The following is an 18,916-nucleotide window of genomic DNA, read 5'->3' on the forward strand; positions in this document are numbered from 1 at the left end:
AAACCCTTGTAGAGAAAAATGGAAGAAACCTTGGGAAAGGCAGTTCAAAGAGAGACCCTTTTCCAGGAAGGTTGGGCGTGCAGTGGGTGTCAAAAGAAGGGGGTCAATACAATACAATATAATACACAGAACAGAACAAATCCTCAATACAGTATAAAAATAAAAATTTTTGAAGTATGGAGCAGAATTTAACAGTTGATGATATCACATAAGAAGATTTGGACATATTTAGAGTCCTGGAGACCTCATCCATCAAGCTGCCTCCCCCATTTGGCCATTCCATGGCTGAAACAGTGCTGGGCCAGCCAATCCGATGAAAGGACCCCTCCTTCCCACGATTCCTGCGATCCTCCATCAGGGATGACTTTACCTTAGGCAGGTAAAACAACTTGACAGGTGGGCCGTAGCACCAAGTGCCACATTTCAGTACCGAGAAGAGAAACAGAATAGTTGAGGGTTAGTATCCAATTATAACTATCATGTTACTTATGTTTTATTGCTAATGACTAACAACAGAAATAAAGTCTGTACAGTTAATCAGCAGCTCTAGTCAGGATATTCTAAACTGAAGTAGTGAGTCTTCAGCCGGGATTTAAAAGCTGAGACCGAAGGGGCATCTCTTATAGTAGCAGGCAGACCATTCCACAGTTTAGGGGCCCTGTAACTAAAAGCTTGACCTCCCATTGTTATTTTATTAATCCTTGAAATCATAAGCAGACCGGCATCTTGAGATCTTAATGTGGGCTCTGGTTTGTAAGTCATGATAAGTTCTGACAAGTAAGCTGGACCTTGGCCATTTAATGCTTTATATGTTAAAAGGAGGGTTTTGAAATCTTCCCTAAACTTAAGCGGGAGCCAGTGTAAGGATAGTATATTAACAACTATATATATATATATATACTAGCAAAATACCCACGCTTCGCAGCGGAGAAGTAGTGTGTTAAAGAGGTTATGTAAACATATATATACATATACATATATACACATATCTACATATATATATATAAATATACACATATCAACATATATATATACACATACATATACACATATACATAAACACACACATATACATCCATCCATCCATCCATCCATCCTCTTCATATATACATATATACATACATACATACATAGTGCGTAATAACACGGGCTGTGATTGTTACATGGGAGGGAGACGACAAATCACAGCTTCCCGCTTTCTAATCGGGCCTGTGATTGGTGCTTTGACTGATGCCTAGATCCCACAGTATGTCCCCTTAGGAGAGGCGTTAGGCAAGTGTAATTGAATAGTGGTGCTGCAAGTTTAGCTTTACACCTGTTTTTAAGGCTTATTGACTGAAAGGGGCTTTCATGAAAAAACTTACGGCTTTGCTACAGGATACACCCTCCACAAGTTAAGGAAGTAAAAATAAAGGTATATATTTCTGTTTTATTTAAACTTTTTAAGTTAGTATGCGGGCGGCATGGTGGCGCAGTGAAAGGTGCCAGTTAGGAGACCCGGGTTCCCTTCCCTGCGTGGAGTTTGAATGTTCTCCCCGTGTCTGTCTGGGATTGCTCCGGGTACTCCGGTTTCCTCCCACAGTCCAAAGACATGCAGGTTAGGTGCATTGGCGATTCTAAATTGTCCCTGGTGTGTGGGTGTGTGCGCCCTGCGGTGGGCTGGCACATTGCCCGGGTTTGTTTCCTGCCTTGTGCCCTGTGTTGGCAGGGATTGGCTCCTGTATTTAGGATATAGCGGGTTGGATAATGGATGGATGGACATCTGTATGCATAGCCCTATTTGCCCGTTTTCGTTTTTTTTCTTTCTTCAGTAATATTTCAGCAAACCCGGAGCTTGTCAGTTCAAATCCTGGTACTGACACCACTGTGTGACCCTGAGGAAGTCACTTCACCTGCCAGTGCTGAAAAAAACAAAAGTAATGTAACAAATTGTACCTCAGATGTTGCAAATTGCTGGAATAAAGGCATAAGTAAAATAGATAAATATGTATTATACACATAGGAACTATTCATTTATTTTCAGTTAAGTCATCTGCAGCAAACTTTTATAAATGAGGGTTTCTCATTTTTAGATAGTGCAAACTGTTTCTTCTTCATTGACGTTTTCTCTTGGAGAGCTTTTTTCATTTCATTGAAAATGAAAGCAGCAGCTGCCAAAATATGTAGCTTTCTTATTAATTTTTCAACATTGTGTAAAATAAATGTATAAAGTAACATAAAAGGTTTAAATACTGGTTATCCTTTTACACTAAAATATTACTAAAGAGATACAAAAAAAGTAAAATGGATATGTTCTTTTTCTTTAAGGAGATTAAATATTACTGAAGAAAGAAAAAAAAAACTAAAATAGCCAAATGGGGCTATGCATATGAACTTAAAAGGTTTAAATAAAACAGAAATATATACTTTTATTTTTACTTCCTTAACTTGTGGAGGGTGTATCCTGTAGCAAAGCCCTAACTTTTTTCGTGAAAGCCCGTTTCAGTCAATAAGTCTTAAAAACAGGTGTAAAGATATTGACAATAAGCTACGCAAACTCACCAAGACATGGAATCATTTAAATCAAGTATCATTACATCTTCCTTTCTTAAAGAGAAGTAAGGCAGTACTTATAAGCTTACATATTTATATATAGACATACATACATATATATATATATATATATATATATATCTATATCCGAAGCCGTGCAAGCACACTCTTGAGAATGCAACGTATAGTTGTACAGAAGAAAAGCAATCTTGCCTCAAATGAATGGCAACCTTTTGTAGGTCTATGAACTTAATTTAAACTTTAGGTTTACACGGTGCTTTCTTTCCGAAGTACCTGCACTCATGAATATGTCTGTATGTGTCAGTCGGTCAAATCCACGCGCTTCGCACCGGCGAAGTACCGCTTTTAAATTTTTATTAAGAAGAAAATAAAACCTTTTTAAATTGAGGGAAAATATACTAATAACAGTTTGTTAAGGATCTGTTTTTTTGTGAAGCTGCCTTTACTCGAGTGATCACTGCGACCTGACTTGGTGGCCAACTATAAGCGTTACCTGGTAGGTAACCACCCATACAATCAGATTGTGAATCAGACTACGAATGCCGTGAATGTAATTACACACTCACTGCACTTGCTTACGGTAATCGAACCTCGGACGTCAGCGCCAGAGGGGCTTAGCAGCGGTGAAGTATTGCTTTTAAATTTTAATTAAGAACAAAAGAAAACCTCAGAGGTTCGATTCCCGTAAGGGAGTGAAGTGACTGGCCGGTTACCTACCAGGTAACGCTTATGGTTGGACAGCAAGTGACGTAACATCAGCCACGGTGCCTTCAGTTGTGAGAAGCAGATCATAGAATGATTGAAAATAGTTTTGCATTTACCTTTTTAGTAAAAGGCGAGCTTTTAAGCCTGAGAAATCACCCCGTAAATGCACACGTTTAATTGCACATGTGTTAATATGTATGGTTACACAGTATTAAAAGACAGTGAACAACGTGATTTACCTTTGTTCCCGCGTTTGATAAAAGGCGAGCTTTTAAGCCTGAGAAATCACCCCGTAAATGCACACGTTTAATTGCACATGTGTTAATATGTATGCTTACACAGTATTAAAAGACACTCAAAAATTAACGTCATTTACCATCAGCCACAGTGCCTTCAGTTGTGAGAAGCAGATCATAGAATGATTGAAAATAGTTTTGCATTTACCTTTTTAGTAAAAGGCGAGCTTTTAAGCCTGAGAAATCACCCCGTAAATGCACACGTTTAATTGCACATGTGTTAATATGTATGGTTACACAGTATTAAAAGACAGTTAACAACGTCAGTTACCTTTGTTCCCGCGTTTGATAAAAGGTGAGCTTTTAAGCCTGAGAAATCACCCTATAAATGCACACGTTTAATTGCACATGTGTTAATATGTATGCTTACACAGTATTAAAAGACAGTGAAAAATTAACGTCATTTACCTTCGTTCCCGCGTTTGACTCGTGCTGTAAATCTCTTCCTTGTTTTTAGTTCACGTGATTACGTAGGAGGCGTGATGACGCGATATGTGACTCCGCCTCCTCCATTAGAGTATATGGACAAAAAACATGTTCCAGTTATGACCATTACGCGTAGAATTTCGAAATGAAACCTGCCTAACTTTTGTAAGTAAGCTGTAAGGAATGAGCCTGCCAAATTTCAGCCTTCCACCTACACGGGAAGTTCGAGAATTAGTGATGAGTGAGTCAGTCAGTCAGTGAGTCAGTGAGGGCTTTGCCTTTTATTAATACATATATATATATATATATATATATATATATATATATATATATATATAATCAGGAGGCACCTGGAGCACATCTGGGTGTGTATAAAAGGGGCTGCCTCCCTCCATTCAATGGCTGGGAGGAAGAGAGACAGAGCTTGGGAGGAGAGGAGTGGAGGTGGACCTGAAGAGAAGCATTTTGGTAGAGACCTCATGTATAAACAGAAATGTTGCGTACGAACGTTTCCACGCTCAAACTGCGATGTATAAAACCTAAACTTGCCGTAAAGCCACGCACATTTCCACGGTACCTCATACCCTGGCGTACGCAATTTCTCCACTCGGTTTTGCAGACTGGTGGCACCCAGCATCAAAGCAGTGCTACTGTTCCTGTGTGGTCACCCTTTCTTTCTTAGATCCACATTCCTGACGCGGCTTTATAAATACACTGAAACTAGTTGCATATTGTTTATTAGTGTAATGCGTCTGATTGTAATTAACCTGCAGCAGTATAATGGTCCAGGGAATAGCCATAGTATTCCAAACTAGTCATTTAGCCCGTTACAATAACGGGCGCTAGAACAGTAGTGCATAAACATTAGTAGGAACAGTCTATATTAAATGGCAAGGGACTTTGACCTCATTCTTTTTGTTGGTCGTATTTTTCTTTCTTTCATCCTTTCTTTTGTTCATGTTTACTTGCTGAGCTGACCGTTCTTCGTGGGCTGCCGCCGTGTATTGTGTGTCTTTAATTTTCTGTGACAGTAATACTGTCTTGTACGGCTCTATTCAATAAGGGCGCGTAGATAATTTAGTTCAAATGGCTCTGGAATATGTGAAGAGCAACAGGTGCAGATCTTTATTTACGCGCGCCTTTATTCGCTGCGCCCAATTGAGGTCGTCCTTTTGAGGCTCGCCTTTTTGTTAGTGCCCTTATTGAAGGATGCCTGTGCGCGCCCTTATTGAAGGATACCGTCTTGTACGTCCGCTGGCTTGTACGTCCATAATATACGTCCGTACGTCCGTAATATACCTTTAATTTTCTCTGGCGGTAATACAGGCGTGCGCGTCGGTAATATGCTTTTAATCTCCTCTGACAGTAATACTGGCTTGTATGTGGCTGTAATATGCGTCACTGTATTGTGTACCTTTAATTTCCTCTCGCAGTAATACTGGTTTGTATTTTCGTAAAACGCCTCTAACTTTCTCTGACAGTAATATCGCGCATAGCACCATGCCCCGCGCATGCGCACTTCACCAGAAGACACCCACACACGGACACCTGGACGCACATAGGGATTTTATATATATATATATAGATACCATAACTGCTTTAGCGTTGTTACTCTCAATGCATCTTCTTCTTCTTTCAGCTGCTCCCGTTAAGGGTTGCCACAGCAGATCATCTTTTTCCATATTACTCTCACTGCACCACTCGGAGTATTTATATCACTGTATCTGAGTGGGGAATCACAGCAGCAGCTAATTGGAAAGAGAATTATCGGTATACAGCATGAAGCAGACGCTGCCTGAGCCACGGCAAAACGTTTCAAAGACTTTCCTGTACGGACTTCGCTGTTTAGAAAAAGTTTCATCCCAAGATCTATAAACGCACTCAATCAGTCCATCAAGTGCTCCTTGTAGAACTGTTTGTACTTATAAGTACAATTACCTCACTGTAAACTTGCACTACAGTTATAATATTGCACAACCTGCGCCACTTTATAAAGCGTGTATTTACATATGATGATGATATCATTTTTAAGATGAAATGCAGCAAAATATGTTGATTATATTATACACATAAAACTTTAACTTCATTTAAATAATCTGTATTGTTAATAATTAAACATGTGAGGACACATTGCCGCAGAGCTAGCTAGTTCAGGAATTGTTCCTGTATTGCGTTGTATTCTTGCTGGTGCTGATGCGACACTGGAAGGATACATGGATAGAATAATTAAACATGTACTATGTTCCTTAAAAGTTTTCAAAAATCAGCGTTCTAAGCTTACAAATGGCTTCACATCTATTACAAAGCTGATTGTGTGGCGATTGGATATTTGGAGAAAGAAAAGTAAGGACAGGAATTGGAGGTTAATAAATTTGAAAGAGACAGTACATCAGTAATAAATTATTTCATCGAAGGTCGCGCATGGCGCAGCAAGCCTCTTGCGTGAGACATGAACAAGCACTGCGCCACCGTGTTCCCATGTTTAATAACATGCTTTCATTCCTATCATCATCAAAAAGATATCACGTATACATCTCAGTATTTTAATTATTAAGAGAGCTGTAATATCACGAATGTAATGGATTATGTGTCCTGTCGGAGAAAGAGAAAGCCCATTTAAGAAGCAGGTAGTGATTCACACACAGAGCACATAGAAGATCAAATACAGAACAAAGCATTTAACGTGCTACTTTAGTTACAATGGGATTTGAGAAACTAGTAAATTAAACAATGATGTTCTACTTTAATGGCAAAATAAACTACGTGATTAAAGTGGAAATTTCGAGATTAAAGTTGACATTTCATGCTTTTTTCCCCACTGTGTGCCTATTTTTTTTGTCTGTACCCTAATAAGCTTTCATATGACACTCAGACTGTGGGCTATGACTCGCATTTTCACGGCGACTTTGATATGTGATTTCTTTTTTATTTCGGGCACTGTGCGACTTTGTGAACTTGAGCTTTCGAGTTTCTCCGACACTCTGTCACTCGATCAACTTCCTTTTGTTGATTATACCACTGTTTAAACCAACAAATAGTACGTTTTTCCTTTGCCTCCACGTGGTATTCGCTGAAATTCTTATATTTTCCCCCATGCTTTTCCCATTGTCTTTTCACAGAAGGCTATTTATATTGATTTGCATATTCAAAGAGGCGTAATTCTGGGAGGAGTTGGGGCAGGACAGAAGGCGCGTGCACGTGCGTTACTTTTCACGCTGATCGGGATTTATGTATCGGAAGAACGTGGAGGTTTGCGTATGTACACATTCCTGCATCTGGATTTTTCTGTGCGTACGCACATTCCCACTTTTGTGCTTACGCCATGTTATAGTGTGAGTTCTACGCACGGCATTATACATGAGGCCCCTGGACTTTGGGGGAGTTTTGGGGTTGTGTGGCACTTGTAAATAGAGAATTATGTATAATAAACGTGTGTTGGGTGAACCATTGGCGTCTGCGTGTCTGTGTCCGGGCCAGTGTCCACAATATATATATTATATATTATATATATAAAATCCTTTTTTTTTTTACATATTCCTTTTTACATATTTAATTTGAACAAAGGGTTTGCTCACCTGTGCTGAAGTAAACATATGTGCAAACTATTCACATACTATTCTTAAAATAGTAAGACACACACTATTCTTAAAACACAACACACAAAAAAAAGTTAAACAAATATTTTGAAAAGCCTCTGAAAATAGGCACCAGTGCAGGATCTCCTATGAAACTAATGAAGCTTAAGCTTCAGGTCCCTTAATCCTGGAGGGGCTCTAAAAGTGACTTTAGTTCACATTGCTTAAAGATTCTGGGTGTCTACTGTATGATGACAGGTTTTTAAGAAATAATATTAATAATATAGTTTAATTCAGTACAGCAGATGTAGTGGTTAAATTTAAAAAAAAAATTATGGTGCTCTGTTGTGGAACAACCCCATTGAACAAGATAACAGTGGTTGCGCTGACCTTAATGGTGGTTGTGAAGGGGCACCCATAACAGTTCAAGCTTCAGTGCCATTGATAGAGATGCTTTTATTTTCTTTTCTGCTCCTCATGATGCCTCACTTCTCAGAAGGCAGAGTCTGAGTCTGTCGTCCTTATGATCTGACTCCGCCTCAAGCTTTGCAATTGGCTAGTTTACGAGTAGTCTGCGATATTAATTAGTTGTCAGTCAGGCTGCATGGTTACTCAAAAGACAGTGGAACTGTTTCAGCTTACTACGGTTATTGCAAGCACTTATTTGTTGAAGAACCCTGCCAACATACTTGCATGGATTGTCCAATAAAACTGGTCTATCAGACATTTGGTTCAACAAACCATTTTATAGCGCTGTTTTTAGCAATACCAAATATTTTTATTAATTTGAAAATTTATCTTGGAAATGCTGTTTTTCACTCTCCTGTTTGAAATTATATTCAGTCAAAAAAATATCTTTGTATTGATGAGTATTGTGTGGTTCTGTAGAATCTGTATCAAAACCAGCTTGAGGTCATATTTGCAAAGGTAATGCTGAACAGGTACAGCATCTGCTCTGCTTTTTGTTTCTCCTACTTTCTAACATTACAATTCTTACTGAGTAGTAATGATGATAGGATTGGTTGTTCCTTTGTTCAGTTTCCATCTTGAGTTCTGCCTTTGTCGATTCTGCATGTTCTCCCTGTGTTCATGTGGGTTTTCTCCTGATATTTCCAGAGTTTAGGTTTAGTTAGAATTCCGTATTTCGGAGTGCCTGCCCCTTATTAGTGTTGAATTGATAGTAAAATTTTAGCTTTGGTACTGATACCAGATTTCAAACCTTGGTCCTTATACCAAAATGACACCAAAGCACATAGCTGATAACTCTTTTTTCTTAAGACTTAAAATAGCAGTCTGGCTAATCTTCATAAAATCCCCCAAAATGTCTGGGATGTTGTCTTAATTGTTACTTAGGCTGTGTAAAGAAACATCAGACCTACATTTTTTTGTAATATCCATGTGCGACATGACATGCTTTGAACCTGTGGTCAGTGCGATTCATGTGCATCATGGGATTTATTTAAAGAAAAGCACACAGTTTTGACAGTTGAACTCAGGTGAAAGCAGTTTGGCAGGAAGGAGTGGGCAGAGCCACGCTACTATTCAACACCAACATATAAGCACAAAAAATGCCCAAAAATTAAATTGCACATCAAATAAATTAATAATACCCATTGTTTTGAGAAGGACATAACTAGTTAGAAACCAAATGTGCTATCAGCGGAGCTGGCATGTGTGACTTAAAGTTCACATTCGCTATGAAGAGCACAAAACTGCTTTAAAGAAGAGAGATCATTAGCAGAAATGACAGACTACTTGGTGAGACTTGTTTCATTATATTTCAAAAAGTTAAAAAAAGTAACATTTTTTAAAACTAATGAGGTCTTCTCCTAGGTTATAATGCATCCTGCGGTCTTCACTTCTACTGGTTTTGTTTTTTTCCTTTTTTGTTATTATGGAGGGCGGCACGGTGGCGCAGTGGTAGCGCTGCTGCCTCGCAGATAGGAGACCCGGGTTCGCTTCCCGGGTCCTCCCTGCATGGAGTTTGCATGTTCTCCCCGTGTCTGCGTGGGTTTCCTCCGGGCGCACAGTCCAAAGACATGCAGGTTAGGTTGATTGGCGATTCTAAATTGGCCCTAGTGTGTGCTTGGTGTGTGGGTGTGTTTGTGTGTGTCCTGCAGTGGGTTGGCACCCTGCCCGGGATTGGCTCCAGCAGACCCCCGTGACCCTGGATTCAGCGGGTTGGACAATGGATGGATGGATGTTATTATGGAAGTGAAACAGCAACCCGCCAAGTTCTTAAGGGTTTATTACGTATCTGAATATAAACTAAGACTTTTAAACAATCACATTGTTTGAAGAGAAAAATGAATAAATTTTATATGAAGGCGGATGTCAGGTTCTGATTTTATCCCTAACCCTGGTTCTCTTCTTTGAAAACAAAATTTGGTCAACCTAAAAGACAAAATAGATATGCCTTCTTTGCTCTAAGAGCCACAAGACAAGCAATTAAAATATGAAATATTCACGCAGCTACGGTGGTCTCAAAGTGCAAGCGACAGAAAATTTAAAGATGTGTCATGCACAATCAGATGAGGTGATGCACAAAATTTAGAGATGTGTCATGTTACGGGCCCCACTAGTGGGCCACAGCAACAGAAATGACGAAAGTAGCAAATCCCAAAGTGTACGCGAACTTCGTCTCCACCAGAGGATGTGCTACGTCAACCAGGTCTGGAACTGAACTCCACTGGCCCTCAATGGTGACGTAATCTAGGTCTTTGGCCCTGTGAAATAGGTAAAGTGGAGCAGCAATGAGAGCACACCGCTTTCAGTTTGTTGTCCAAGTTGTGTCTCTTTATTCAGATTCAATAAAGTCATTATAACCCTGCATATATGTATATATATATATATATATATATATGTATATATATATATATATATGTATATATATATATATATACAGTATTTGACTACATTCACATTCTCAGGTGTGTTCCCAATACCTCTTCATTCCACTAAGAGTCTCAATAAACAAGATCACATACACATGTACATACAGTAAGCAATCCCTAGCCACTAGGGTAATATAGAAAAAGATTACAGAAATAATGTATTTAAAACAAGCTATGTGCTGTATTAAATTATATGCAGAGGCACAACTAATCTCTTCATTATATAACCCTTTTTTTATAAATAACATTTCTAAAGGTATGAAACATCAGCATTAAGCATTAATCAAAAATCTTCAATGCTACTCTTATCATATTTCAAACACTTTCATAACTACCCGTTTCATATTTATACATGTATAACAAACAATATAATAACCATTCCGCACAACATTTCAACCATTCTATAACTTATTTTCACCTAAAGCATTTTACAAAATATACATTTAACAAGAGTACCAAGTGTTTAGGAGCCGAGCAACTATTTAAAAAGCCACACTGTTGTCTGGTTAATGATCCACAGCAACGCCATCTATCTGCAGATCTAACTATGCAACTTTTAATGCAATGCAATGCAATAATTGCATAGTTAGATCTGGACCACCCTATACTGTACAGCGCAGCGGCGGTCTTTGCAAACAAGCAGCTTGCCGCCTGCATTTAGCGAGTTTTCACTTCGCGCCTCTGTAGCAATACATATCAGCATACTACTGTCATGTTCTGAGTATACTTGACAATCAGTTAAAACGTAAAATACTCCAATTTATTGTACACTAACCTGTGAAATTGGTAAAGTGGAGCAGCAATGAGAGCACACCGCTTTCAGTTTGTTGTCCAAGTTGCGTCTGACGGGCGGCCCGAAGTTCGTCCCTTTACTGCAACCCTGACGGAACCACTTCAGTGTGAAACACGTTCCTACCAATTACTTTTGGCGGCGTTCCGGTTTCCTCCCACGGTCCAAAGACATGCAGGTTAGGTGGATTGGTGATTCTAAATTGGCCCTAGTGTGTGCTTGGTGTGTGGGTGTGTTTGTGTGTGTCCTGCGGTGGGTTGGCACCCTGCCCGGGATTGGTTCCCTGCCTTGTGCCCTGTGTTGGCTGGGATTGGCTCCAGCAGACCCCCGTGACCCTGTGTTCGGATTCAGCGGGTTGGAAAATGGATGGATGGATGGATTACAGTACATTAATAAGATAAACTATTGTGGCCACTCTTTTTTTTTTTGAGTGTGCCACAATCACACACAGTTTAAAGAGGTGACATGTACAAAGGATGTGGCACGGCAGTAGATACTGACCCTGACAACATGAAGGCAAGTTGATACTCTTATGAATGAAAGAAGAAAAAAATAAATAAAGGTATTCCAAGCAGTAATCACAATTGTGCAAATACCTTACAAGCTGCTATACATATGTACCACAAAGCCTGGAATGATTCATTTGAAAACTGAGTTACGAAAGAAAGAAAGAAAGAAAGAAAGAAAGAAAGAAAGAAAGAAAGAAAGAAGAAGAAAGAAAGAAAGAAAGGCAACACCACTGCCCAGGGCCGGATTAAAACCTTTAAAGGCCCTAAGCACTAAAAGATTCTTTTTGCCCCCATATATTTGAGCTGCACTCACTGTCAGTGGAAGACTGAACGGGACAGCCGACATGACCAAGACAACAACATTCATGTGAGCCTCAGTGGACTGTGTGGCAGTTACCAGATTCTAATTTTGTTATAGTCCCAAAATTAATACATATTGTTAATCTCTATTGTTACTATTTTATTATTATTTTTATTGTATATACAGTATATGTACAGTATGTATTTTTTCATTTAATATGGGAGCCTCTTTTTGTTGAACCTGGTTCAACTGCACCATTTGCAGTTTTGCATAATATGGTAAATCCAGCATTTGCAAATTTCTTTGGGGTCCACCTTGCCTTGATGACCTATGCATGTGCTTATTTTGCTTAATCCAGCCCTGCCACTGCATCAGACACACACATGCCATCTTTTCTTCTTTTCTGACTGTATGCACTTTTCCAGTAAAGCCATATTGAATATAGCTTTGATGGTAAATTGTAATAGTAATAGTCTACTTGCCTGCATCTGCTCACTACAATTGCATTTAAGTTGTGTGCTATTAAAAACTGAGTTGGGTCCAGTGGTTCAACTCTTTAATTTGCCTTATAAGCAAAGTATTTCCATATCTTAATTTGACTAACCTGTTTATGCCCCCATGCCATTTTTTTTAAAGGTACAGATCTCACTTTCAGTAACGTCAGTGCAAACGCAATTTTAGTCTCATCCACTACAGTTGAGCAGGCAGGAGAAATTCTTAATAGATATGCAGCCACTTGACTGGGCCTTTCTCGCGGTCCAATAACAAAATGACTGTGGTCATGGATTAATACACCAAATGGGTAGAGCTCCTTGCATTGCTAAATACCTAAGCATTCCATGATTCTTCTACCCTTAAAAAAGACATCTTGGCTACCCTGCCGAATTTTATAAGAAACTAGCAAAATACCCGAGCTTCGCAGCGGAGAAGTAGTGTGTTAAAGAGGTTATGAAAAAAAAAGGAAACATTTTAAAAATAACGTAACATGATTGTCAATGTAATTGTGTTGTCATTGATATAAGTGTTGCTGTCTTTTATATATATATAGCAAAATACCCGCGCTTCGCAGCGGAGAAGTAGTGTGTTAAAGAGGTTATGTAACCATATATATACATAAACATATATACATATATATACATATCTACATATACACATATCTACATATACATATATATACATATCCACATCCACATCTTTATATATATATAGATAGATATAAATATAGACATACATATATACATACATACATTCACACACATATATATAGAGCAAAATACCCGCGCTTCGCAGCGGCGAAGTACTGCTTTAAAATTTTATATAATAAACTGAGGGAAATTATACCAATAATTATTTGTTAAGGATCTCTTTGTATACCATGTTGTCAGTTCGCCCCTCCAGTTGTAATATGACCAAGTTGTGCGCTGAGCTTACTCTTGAGCATGCAACGTATACTTGGCCATGTGAAAAGCAAATCAAGAACAGCAAGACCGCGCCAGCTGCGGAGCTCAGCTCGGAGCGAAATGAAGTGAATGAAATGAGGTGAATGGGAGGGGAGATGATCACGTGACTCCAACACCTGCCTTAACTCTCCATCCCTCCACAAACACACAAACACAGTCTCTCGGATCCCAACTCTCCTCATATATATATAGATAAATAGCAAATACCCGCGCTTCGCAGCGGAGAAGTAGTGTGTTAAAGAGGTTATGAAAAAGAAAAGGAAACATTTTAAAAATAACGTAACATGATTGTCAATGTAATTGTGTTGTCATTGTTATGAGTGTTGCTGTCTTTTATATATATAATATGCACACACACACACATAAACATATATATACATATACATATATATATACATATCTACATATACACATATCTACATATACATACGTATATACACATCCACATAAACATATATATACATATACAAATTTACATATCTACATATATATATATAGACATAGATATATACATACATACATTCACATATATATATATATATATATATATATATACTGTATATATATATATATAAACTGTGTATATATATATATATATATACTGTATATATATATATATATATATATATACTGTATATATATATATATACTGCATATATATATATATATATATATATATATATATATATACTGTATATATATATATATACTGTATATATACATATCTACTTATTGGCTCCTGTATTTAGGATATGGCAGGTTGGATAATGGACAGATGGACATTTGTATGCATAGCCCTATTTGCCCGTTTTCGTTTTTTTTTCTTTCTTCAGTAATATTTCAGCAAACCCGGAACTTGTCAGTTCAAATCCTGGTACTGACACCACTGTGTGACCCTGAGGAAGTCACTTCACCTGCCTGTGCTGCAAAAAACAAAAGTAATGTAACAAATTGTACCTCAGATGTTGTAAGTTGGTGGAATAAAGGCATAAGTAAAATAGATAAATATGTATTATACACATAGGAACTATTCATTTATTTTCAGTTAAGTCATCTGCAGCAAACTTTTATAAATGAGGGTTTCTGATTTTTAGATAGTGCAAACTGTTTCTTCTTCATTGACGTTTTCTCTTGGAGAGCTTTTTTCATTTCATTGAAAATGAAAGCAGCAGCTGCCAAAATATGTAGCTTTCTTATTAATTTTTCAACATTGTGTAAAATAAATGTATAAAGTAACATAAAAGGTTTAAATACTGGTTATTCTTTTACACTAAAATATTACTACAGAGATACAAAAAAAGTAAAATGGATATGTTCTTTTTCTTTAAGGAGATGAAATATTACTGAAGAAAGAAAAAAAAAATTAAACAGCCAAATGGGGCTATGCATACGAACTTAAAAGGTTTAAATAAAACAGAAATATATATTTTATTTTTACTTGGTTAACTTGTGGAGGGTGTATCCTGTAGCAAAGCCCTAACTTTTTTCGTGAAAGCCCGTTTCAGTCAATAAGTCTTATGTGTGTGTTTATGTATGTGTGTATATATATGTAGATGTGTATATGTAGATATGTATATATATGTATATGTATATAAATGTTTATGAGTGTGTGTATATTATATATATAATATATATATATATATATATATATATATATATATATATATATATATATAAAAGACAGCAACACTTATAACAATGACAACACAATTACATTGACAATCATGTTACGTTATTTTTAAAATGTTTCCTTTTTTTTTCATAACCTCTTTAACACACTACTTCTCCGCTGCGAAGCGCGGGTATTTTGCTAGTATATATATATATATATATATATATATATACAGTGGTGTGAAAAACTATTTGCCCCCCTTCCTGATTTCTTATTCTTTTGCATGTTTGTCACACAAAATGTTTCTGATCATCAAACACATTTAACCATTAGTCAAATATACCACAAGTAAACACAAAATGCAGTTTTTAAATGATGGTGTTTATTATTCAGGGAGAAAAAAAATCCAAACCTACATGGCCCTGTGTGAAAAAGTAATTGCCCCCTTGTTAAAAAATAACCTAACTGTGGTGTATCACACCTGAGTTCAATTTCCGTAGCCACCCCCAGGCCTGATTACTGCCACACCTGTTTCAATCAAGAAATCACTTAAATAGCAGCTGCCTGACACAGAGAAGTAGACCAAAAGCACCTCAAAAGCTAGACATCATGCCAAGATCCAAAGAAATTCAGGAACAAATGAGAACAGAAGTAATTGAGATCTATCAGTCTGGTAAAGGTTATAAAGCCATTTCTAAAGCTTTGGGACTCCAGCGAACCACAGTGAGAGCCATTATCCACAAATGGCAAAAACATGGAACAGTGGTGAACCTTCCCAGGAGTGGCCGGCCGACCAAAATTACCCCAAGAGCGCAGAGACGACTCATCCGAGAGGTCACAAAAGACCCCAGGACAACGTCTAAAGAACTGCAGGCCTCACTTGCCTCAATTAAGGTCAGTGTTCACGACTCCACCATAAGAAAGAGACTGGGCAAAAACAGCCTGCATGGCAGATTTCCAAGACGCAAACCACTGTTAAGCAAAAAGAATATTAGGGCTCGTCTCAATTTTGCTAAGAAACATCTCAATGATTGCCAAGACTTTTTGGAAAATACCTTGTGGACTGATGAGTCAAAAGTTGAACTTTTTGGAAGGCAAATGTCCCGTTACATCTGGCGTAAAAGGAACACAGCATTTCAGAAAAAGAACATCATACCAACAGTAAAATATGGTGGTGGTAGTGTGATGGTCTGGGGTTGTTTTGCTGCTTCAGGACCTGGAAGGCTTGCTGTGATAGATGGAACCATGAATTCTACTGTCTACCAAAAAATCCTGAAGGAGAATGTCCGGCCATCTGTTCGTCAACTCAAGCTGAAGCGATCTTGGTTGCTGCAACAGGACAATGACCCAAAACGCACCAGCAAATCCACCTCTGAATGGCTGAAGAAAAACAAAGTGAAGACTTTGGAGTGGCCTAGTCAAAGTCCTGACCTGAATCCAATTGAGATGCTATGGCATGACCTTAAAAAGGCGGTTCATGCTAGAAAACCCTCAAATAAAGCTGAATTACAATAATTTTGCAAAGATGAGTGGGCCAAAATTCCTCCAGAGCGCTGTAAAAGACTCATTGCAAGTTATCGCAAACGCTTGATTGCAGTTATTGCTGCTAAGGGTGGCCCAACCAGTTATTAGGTTCAGGGGGCAATTACTTTTTCACACAGGGCCATGTAGGTTTGGATTTTTTTTTTCTCCCTAAATAATAAAAACCACCATTTACAAACTGCATTTTGTGTTTACTTGTGTTATATTTGACTAATGGTTAAATGTGTTTGATGATCAGAAACATTTTGTGTGACAAACATGCAAAAGAATAAGAAATCAGGAAGGGGGCAAATAGTTTTTCACACCACTGTATATATATATATATATATATATATATATATATATATATACACACATACATGCAGTTTCAATAACATAGAAATCAATATAAACATTAACATCATTATCATATGAGAATATGAAGTAATATATAAGAAGCACATTTCATATAAATATAAATTATTAAACAGTAAAATCTTCTTCTGTAATTTGCTACCGTGGCAATTTGTGTGTCTGTCCAGGATTTTAAATCACCTGTAGCTCGCAAACCGTTTCACCTATTGACTTGAAATCTGGTACACATATAGTACGTCACGTCTACTATCCGCTTTATGGGTGATGATTGTATTACTCTTTTTATTTTTATTTTATTTTAGTGTAGAATCAACTCCTATCTGCACACACCAGGGCGGCCGTGGGCGGATGCGTATGGTGTATTCACTCCATGTTATCGTGCATTGCGCTGTCACTGGTATTTTGATAAAAGAATTTGAACAACATATAAGAAGCGTATAAATTATTAAACAGTAAAACATTAACATTTAAGAAGTAAAGTTAGATTAAGTACTACTGCAGTGCCTTCGGGTATACCTCATTTTTTGTTTGCCCATTACATGCTTAAATGTATACATTTTTTGGTGTGCCTACCCGAGAACACGCGACATATAACCGAGCGTGGGAGAAGCATGGATTTTAAACACGAGTTGAGTTCATCTGCTGGTCTCCCTCGTGGAATAACTGGTAATGTTTGACTAAAATCTACAGCGAGTAAAACGACATTACCTCCTATTTTTTTTTTTACGATCTCTGAGATCTTGCTTTTTTCGGTTCAAGGCTTCATAAGCTCTTTTATGTTGTATGGTGTACTTATCCCAAACCATCATCTTTGAATGTTGCAAGACTTTCGCCTTGTATGTAGATCGGGGTAATTACATTCATTGCATTCCTAGTCTGAATCACAATCTGATTGTATGGGTGGTTACCTGGCACTGTAGGGTTGCCACCCGTCCTTTAAAATACGGAATCGTGCCGCATTTGAGAATGAAATTGCGCGTCCCGTTTTGAATCAATACTGGACGGGATTTGTCCCGTATTTTTTTTATCATTTTTTTTAAAGCAGCGTCTCATGCAAATCATCCCACACGCATTTTATGAAGATGCCTCCTTTCCTACTTTTGATTGGGTAATACTTGATGTCATCGTTAGTTTGATTGGTCTTTTTAACTGTCCAGTGAGGAGGGCGTGTCTTTTAAGTAGAGTCTGCAAAGTGTTGGCACTGAGATGTGGCGTCAGCGCCAGAGTTGAAGCCCCTAACGTTGCGGTCAGCAAGTCGGCTAACATCCGCCATGTGCCGTCTTTCAGTTGCGAGAAGCAGATCATAGAATGGTTGAAACTGTTGCCCCTAACGTTGCGCCACGGCGTGTGGTTCGTTTATACCTCGTGTCTTCTCATTAAACTTTTATCTTGCGAATATGTTATTGCAATCCGCAGCGGGAGCGTTTCTATAAACTTAATTTAAACTTACGTTTTACACCGTGCTTTGTTTCCCTTATGAACATGCTTGTATGCTTCACTCGCTCCCTTCTCAATTGTTTAATTAATTTTTTGCTCTTCGCTGTTTGCGGCTCTTCCTTCATTTCCCCCTACTTCGTTCTTTTATCTCGCGAATATGTTATTGCAATCCTTAACGGGAGCGTTTCAATAAACTGATTGAAAATAGTTTTGCATTTACCTTTTTAGTAAAAGGCAAGCTTTTAAGCCTGAGAAATCACCCCGTAAATGCACACGTTTAATTGCACATGTGTTAATATGTATGGTTACACAGTATTAAAAGACAGTGAACAACGTCAGTTACCTTTGTTCCCGCGTTTGATAAAAGGCGAGCTTTTAAGCCTGAGAAATCACCCCGTAAATGCACACGTTTAATTGCACATGTGTTAATATGTATGCTTACACAGTATTAAAAGACAGTCA

The sequence above is a fragment of the Erpetoichthys calabaricus genome, chromosome 9 (genome assembly GCF_900747795.2).
Source record: "Erpetoichthys calabaricus chromosome 9, fErpCal1.3, whole genome shotgun sequence".
NCBI classification, from domain to species: domain Eukaryota; kingdom Metazoa; phylum Chordata; class Cladistia; order Polypteriformes; family Polypteridae; genus Erpetoichthys; species Erpetoichthys calabaricus.